This window comes from Myiozetetes cayanensis, unplaced genomic scaffold (genome assembly GCF_022539395.1).
Source record: "Myiozetetes cayanensis isolate MyiCay16 unplaced genomic scaffold, myiCay2020 scf13, whole genome shotgun sequence".
In the NCBI taxonomy this organism is placed as follows: Eukaryota; Metazoa; Chordata; class Aves; order Passeriformes; family Tyrannidae; genus Myiozetetes; species Myiozetetes cayanensis.
This window is the reverse complement of record NW_026086937.1, coordinates 22,481,510-22,489,011: the sequence shown is the minus strand read 5'-3', so window position 1 is coordinate 22,489,011 and position 7,502 is coordinate 22,481,510. Positions and strand designations below refer to the sequence as shown.

The window sequence follows — 7,502 nt, the reverse complement described above, 5'->3', positions numbered from 1 at the left end:
GTGCCGAATTCGGGGTGTCTCTCAGTGCCAATTTGGGGTCTCAGTGCCAATTTGGGGTCTCAGTGCCGAATTTGGGGTGCCTCTCAGTGCCAATTTGGGGTGCCTCTCAGTGCCCAATTTGGGGTGCCTCTCAGTGCCCAATTTGGGGTGTCTCTCAGTGCCAATTTGGGGTGTCTCTCAGTGCCCAATTTGGGGTCTCAGTGCCCAATTTGGGGTGTCTCTCAGTGCCAATTTGGGGTGTCCCTCAGTGCCCAATTTGGGGTGCCAGGCCTCAGCGCCCCCCCCTGCGGGCCGTGCCGCGCACGCGCCGTTGCCGCGGTGACGGGGACGCCGCGGTTGCCAAGATGGCGGCGGCGGCCGCGCCCCCGCCGCGCTCCCCCCCCTCCCGGGTCCCCCGCACGGACCCCGGCCCGGCCCGAGCTCCCCGGCCTCGGCAGCTCCCGCACCCCGCCGCGGGGCCCGCGGCAGCACACGGAGAGGCACGGCCCCCTTCACGCACTGCCCGAGGAGATCCGCAAGGTACGAGCGGTGGAGATGGCAAAAAAAAAAACAACCCAGCGTTTGGAGGGCAGCTCCTGCGGGAATTCGGGGGTGTTTCGCTGGCCTGGGGGCACTGGTGCGTTGTGTGGTACATGCTGGTCCTGGGTTAGGGGCGGTGTGGGGTTTCATCACTCTCTGTGCAGTGCAATGACACCAGTTCTGTGGGAGCCCTGCAGGGGAGCACCTTGCTGTGCCATGGTGGTGTCACTGCAGGGGAGCCCAGAGAGCACCTCAGGCACCCCAGGTGAGGGCCAGAGAACACCTCTGTCACTCCAGGTGAGTACCAGAGAACAGCTCAATCACTCCAGGTGAGTCCCAGAGAACACCTCTGTCACTCCAGGTGAGTCCCAGAGAACAGCTCAATCACTCCAGGTGAGGCCCAGAGAACACCTCTGTCACTCCAGGTGAGTCTCAGAGAACACCTGTGTCACTCCAGGTGAGGCCCAAAGAACACCTCTGTCACTCCAGGTGAGTCCTAGAGAACACCTCTGTCACTCCAGGTGAGTCCTAGAGAACAGCTCAATCACTCCAGGTGAGGCCCAGAGAACACCTCTGTCACTCCAGGTGAGTCCTAGAGAACACCTGTGTCACTCCAGGTGAGGCCCAAAGAACACCTCTGTCACTCCAGGTGAGTCCTAGAGAACACCTCTCTCTGTCCCACTGTTGTCCCTCCAGGTGAATCTCAGGAACACCTCAATCACTCCAGGTGAGTGCCTGAGAACACCTCTCTCTGTCTAAGCATTGTCACTCCAGGTGAGTCCCAGAGAACACCTCTCTCTGTCCCAGCGTGGTCCCTCCAGGTGAGTCCCACATTTCCCCCTGCTATGGCATGTTTTGCTGCCGTGAGTTTGGAATGACTGGGAGCATAACATGTTCCGGAGGAGTATCAACACAAACGGGAACAGAACATTCCCCTTCATCTTCCCTGGGATCTGCTCTTGGTGTGTTCTTTTGTTTGGCAGGCAGATTATTGCCAGTGTTACAGTGCTGCTGTCTGTGTGGGTTCATTTAGGAGGAGGCTCCACTCAAGTGGAACACGAGTCACTTCTTGTAACACTATCAGGTTTTTACTTCAGCAATAAAACACCCAGCTGTCCTCATTTCTTGGCCTGCACCTCATAATTAACAAGTCATTTAAAAGCTTTGTGTACTCAGGCTGGAGAAATCTTCCCTGGAATAGTCCGGGAAACTCTTGAGACAATTTCTGAGATGATTTCTGAGAACTCAAGGGTGAGCAAGATAGACAATGGAAGGGGAGAGGAATATGTGCCCTTAAAACAAGGGAAGGAGAAGAACGTGGGTCACTGAGAGACTCACGAGCAGCTGTTTTGGTAGCAGGAAAGATCCCAATACGTTTGTTTATTTAGAAATCAGTTTTTAAGCTTCGACAGGATAAGGTGGTGAGCAGAAGTCAGCGTGGGCTCCTCAGAGAAACAGTCACGTCAGGTTGTTGGAGGAGAGCACTGTTCTGGATCTGGTTACTGCTCAGTGTTTCTTTAATGGTTTAAAGCTGCACTTTGGTGGCACTTTTGCTGTGTGTGTCTGATTTGGATCAGATCCTGAGCCAGTTCCTGATCCGTGTGCCAGCCATACCCTAGCACAGGGAGGAAGCAGGAGCAGAAAAGCAGTGACATTAATTCTGCCAGCAGCAGTGTCTGTGTCTGCTGGTTATCACTGAGCCAGGATCTTGGGTTATGATGAGGAATACGCTGGTGCCAGTCTGGGAGGGGTTGGGAGCACCACTGAACTCCATATTCTCAGTAAGAATAAGATGTATTCAGAAAAAGTGAGTCCACTGCATCAATACAAAATCCACAGTAACCTCCTTGTCACTTGTCAGACAACACTGAGCTCTGTGATCAGGTCATAAGGAATGAACAATATTAGCAAAGGGATGTGACAAAGAAAGAGGCTCCTAATATATTGTAATATAATAATAATTGTAATGTATGTAATTGTAGTATAGTGATAATAGTAATATTAATGGTTGTAATAGGAATTGCATGTGAAACTTGGGCCTTTGTTATCCCTCTCCTCAGGGCTGTTGAGGCCTCAGTTCTGAGCTGCTGTAAAAAAAATGATATGACTGATGGGAATTTAGTAAAGAGCAAAAGTAGTAAAGAGCTTAAAAATCTTGTGTTTCTGTGAAAGGGTGATGAGCTGGGTTTGCTCATCCTGCACAATACCTGAGTAACAGTGTTCACACGTGCAGGGAGGTGGGGGTTCATTTCCAGGTGCAACTCAGGCTTTTCCTCACATTCCTGACTGTGCTTTGGTTGGATGCAATGAAACTGGAGCAGCTCACCCAGGCAGTTGTGGAATTCTTCCATGGGACTGTGGGGGCAAACTTTTCCCTCGGAGTAGAGGATGGGGCAGGGAGTCCTTCCAGCTCCCTCCCCTCCTGGGGGTGTGGGTAACAAAAGCATCTGATGGGAAGACACAGAATTTCTGGATTTGTAGAAGAACAGGCTTATGGTCCTTTGCTGTCCCATCCTACCCTCTGCTCCCTGTGGGATGTGTGAGCTCCAAGGCTATGGGATCAGAGTGCCGGGGTTTTACACATCCTTTGTGCTGCTCATCCCTCACTCATCCCTCCTGTAGGTGCACTACAGTTACAAGGTACAGGCCCTGATTACAAGGCATTCTCACAATTTCCTGTCCTTGTACCTCCCATCTCTTATGTGCACATGTTCTCATTCCCTTGGCATTCCCTGCTGTTGGGTTTTACAGCCCCTCTTCTGGAATCTCGGGGGTTGCTCCTTAACACAGCAGAGCTGTTGCCAGCTGTGCTTTGCTGTGCCAAAGGGAGCACATGCTCCCAACCTGCAGGCCAGGGGAATGTGTGTGTGTGGAGGGAGCCTGTCAAGCACGGGGGTTTCAGCCTCACGGTGAAGAATATTCTCTTCCTGGGGGTTGGTTTGGGCTGGTTTGCTGAAGGTTGGGTTGTACTGACAGGGGAAGGAGGCAGAGCAGAGCCCTCATCGTCCCTCTCCCTCGTGCTCCTGGTAGGTGGAGCTCCACAGGCTGCTTATCAAGGCTGTTTATTAAATTTTAAAGGAAGTTTTAATCTAGAGGGAAGGAGATTTCTTGGTATCTTGTCAGTGAAGCGACGGATGTGAAGGGGCTTTGGTTCTTTGTGTTCTGACCAATTTTGCCTTAGAGAATCATGTAAAAAACTGTACATGCTTTGCTCTCTTTCTCATTCCTTCTACTGCTCTCACAGCTCCTTCTCACCAGATTCATTGCGAGATGGGAGAAAAAAAAATCAACAGCTAAACACCCACATGCCCATTATTAAAGCTTACAGGATATATTTTTTTTGTATTTACAGTTGCCTACTTGTTAGAAACTAATTGGGTCAAGATGTCCATCACTGGCTTGTAATGCCTCACTGTGATGTATTTATTGTGCCATCAGCCTCGGCCTGAGAGGTGCCCAGAGCCCAGGAGGGTGCAGGAGGAGTTGGTGCCTCCTTCACCCCAGTGTCATGGGCGTGTATTGTTGGGGAGTTCTGGCTTTGCTGTTTGGTTTGGTTCTTCCTCAAGACTTTCGTGTTCCACCTTGGTGGTGGAGGAATCTCTTTTGTGCTGGTGAACTTTAATTAAGGTTCTGCTGTTGTCAAGTCTGTGGAAGTTGATGGGAAGGTGCAGCTTTGAAACAGGAGACAGAACAGCAACCAGATGACCCCAAGTCCCCAAACAAAAAGTTATATTTAATCTCATATTTTATTTGGCAAATGAATGATCTTTGCTGGCGTAAATCCTAAAATTAATGGGGCACAGGATACCCTTCGAGATTAGCTGGGAGCTGGGGAGCTGGGGAGCTGGGGCAGGGCAGGAACTCTGAGGCTGTTCCACAGGGGTACAGAACGTCCTGTGGTGGCTGGCTGGCTGCAAACACCGTGTGCACCACTCGCAGCAGTGCTTACACACCACACTGCCCACGGCTGCTCGGGATCGGGCACGTTATGGCATCTTGATGAGCACATTACGTTATCTGCCGCTTCTCTGGCTGGCTTTGAACAGGGTTATTTGTTTTTAATGGCTCCTGGAACACGTAGTCCCAGCTGTGTCAGTAAGCTGAAGAGTCTCTCCCATCCACCAAGACTCGCTGGGTGGGAGGGAACGACGTGCTTAGGATGTGCAATATTGGTGCCAGCAGGGATTTAAAAGCAGATCACTTCAATTTGTGCCCTCCAGATAAGTGTGGTAGAATGGCAGAGCCCTTTTCAGTGTCCTGTTGGCACCCACCTTGTGAATTCTTCCGGGCACGATGTTCCCAAGTTGCTCCACTGAGGTTTTCAGCACTTGGCTATAGAATTTCTGATGTTGGTGTGTCGTTGGGATGTGAGGCTCCAGCTCTGGGAGTTTTCTGAGTGGCTGTGAGGTGCTTTGGAAATGCTGGAAAATCCTGGAATGGGTTGGGTTGGAAGGGACCTGAAAGCCCATCCAGGGCCACCCCTGCCCTGGGCAGGGACACCTCCCACTATCCCAGCTTGCTCCAACCTGGCCTGGGACACTTCCAGGGCGGGGGCAGCCCGGGAAGGTCTGCTGGGCTGGGGACACGTGCTGAGTGTTGGCAGGGCTGGGGTGAGTGGGAGCAGCTCCCAGCAGGGCTCTCCAGCCTTTTATGATTCATTAGTCCAATTTCCTCACAGGCAGGAAAAACTCCAAGCTACCTGAAATCGGAGTGTTATTTCCTGCCGTGACAAACTGATTATTTCAGGGCATGTTTTGAATGAAGCCACGTTCTGGTTCCACTCCAAGCCTGTTTCTGCACTGTTCGTGTGTATTTAGAGCAAGCACTGGGGTTTGTTTTTTGCAACTGTGGTTTTATGGAAGTGGAGCAAATAATTCTGTTTATAGCATGACCCAGCAGTACCAGCTGGATTGCTTTTTGGGTAGATGCTGACTGAAACCCTGACTGAAAATACACGTTTTTCTTTTACAAGAAGTGAAGCTTCTACCAGGACTTTAAAAAATATTTCTTTGACTAAAGCAAATATCAGTTTCAATCAGATAACTCTTCATTTTGCATATCCAGCAGAAAACTCCTAGAAAATCAATGGTGTGGTTTGAGTCACGATTTCTTTTTGTGCAACAGGGATTGGCTGGTTTGTCAGGAGAGGGACATGAAAGTGGTGTGGGAGAGGAGGAGTGAAACAAAAAAGAAAGTAAATTTGGATAATAATAAAGGAGAATAAAACAACATACAGGAACAATTTAAGAGCGCTCAGCTGCAGCATAATGATTTACTTTTCTTGAGTTTCATGGATTCAGCTACAAATTTAGCTTGGGCAGAGTTTTTTGTTATTTGGCCAGTCCGTGCTGGAGCAATGCCAGCCCTGCCAGCTCCAGCCAGGAGCAGGAGCTGTCCCTGCAGCGTTAGGTGGGTGAGGAACACACTGCCTGCTGCAAGGAGTCTCTTCTCCCAAAGGATTGTCCAGCCCTGGCACAGCTGCCCACAAAGTGGTGGAGTCCCCATCCCTGGAAGGGTTCCAGAGAGGTGTGGATGAGGCACTTGGGGACGTGGTCAGTGGTGGCCTTGGCAGTGCTGGGGGATGGTTGGACCATGCTCTGAGAGGGCTTTTCCAACCCAAACAGTTCTGGATCCGTGTGCTGGATCCTGTAGTACCAGAGCCCTGCTGAGTGAGAAAGGAGCTCATTTCTCTTTGACCACGAACTCAGCTCTTCACTGTGGGCATTTCTGGGGGTGGGTCTGAAGTGTCAGAGCAGAATCAGAGCTGCAGGGCTGGCACACCCTGGAGCTGCTCCCTCAACTTGAAACCGTATCAATTCTTGTCTCCTCACTCAAAAGGCTCAAAATGGTCCAGACCACCAATTTTTTTCCTTCTAACTTATGCTCTACAGATGGAACTGAGTCAGACAGATGTAATTTGAGTGATTATCCCTCTTGGCTCAGCTTTCCATTGCCCTTGGTATCTAAAGAAATCTCTGTAACCATGGAGTAATACCAGTGCTTCCAAACCCAAGTGCAGATGCTTTAAGGCATCTGGTGTAATGTGTCACGACTGTGGCTCAGCATCCTGTGGGTAAATATCTTCCTGCTTCAAGCACTTTGTCCTCAGTGAGTTTGTTTGTTTAATTCCTCATTGATTTTTTCTCTTCACTGCTTCCCCTCTCTGCTCAGGAAATACAAGGGCTCTTACTCAGAGCTCTGATAGTTTCCTTTTCTGTTCCTTCCAAAGTGTTTTTCCCCTGATTTTTTTTTCTGCTTTGAGTTAGGAAGCCCACAGTGTTTTTGATCAAATGGAACCAGTGAAATATGGAATCTGAAAACATAAATCATTGGGTATTTAAAACACATTCTTAGTGGTTACTCAGCAATCAGATTATTCCAGAAAAGGTTGTTAGAAAGAGTAAGAACTAAGGAAAATTTGTTTCCTACAGACTTGTGTGTATTGCAGTGCTTGCAGGGTAATTATGAATGTACAGAGCAAGGTCCTGATTGAAGTCAAATTTCCTTCTCTGTTATTTTTTGACTATGTAGCAAAATACTTTAAAAATGCAGTGTGCTCTGGAATCCTTCCCAGTTTTCACTTCACCTGAGGAATGGGCGTGAAGGAGGACAGGACCCACTTCCAGCTGAGCCCAGGGAGATAATACTTGTTTGTTCTATGACTTCATTTATTTTGAAGTTCAACAACAAAAAAATGTCAAAATTAGGAAGGTTTAGTACTCGCACAAAGCATTTGCAGGTCAGGCCCCCGATGATTTTCAGTTGTTTTCGGTCCCAGAACCCAGTGAAATTCCTAGCACTGTTTATTTGCAGGGCAGCACAAGAGCACCATGTTCTCTCTGGGATAAGAAACCCCTCCTGTGCTCCCTAAAGCAGCTCATTTTGTCCTTTTTCAATATAGTAATTTCAGTGCTTTGGAACTTTATGGTAGTTATCCTCAATAACAGTTTCATATTTCCAAGCACAGTTTGCAGCTGCCAGGA

At 49.3% G+C, this 7,502-nt stretch overlaps 1 protein-coding gene across 1 annotated transcript in view; it reads left to right on the top strand.

The window, feature by feature from the left end:
- The first annotated feature begins 397 nt into the window (after positions 1-397).
- Positions 398-7,502, top strand: part of LEKR1 (leucine, glutamate and lysine rich 1) — a 33,120-nt gene continuing 26,015 nt past the window's right edge. Inside the window, exon 1 of the mRNA XM_050308726.1 lies at positions 398-519. The gene's annotated coding sequence lies outside the window, so the exon portion shown is untranslated. The remainder of the gene's footprint in view (positions 520-7,502) is intronic.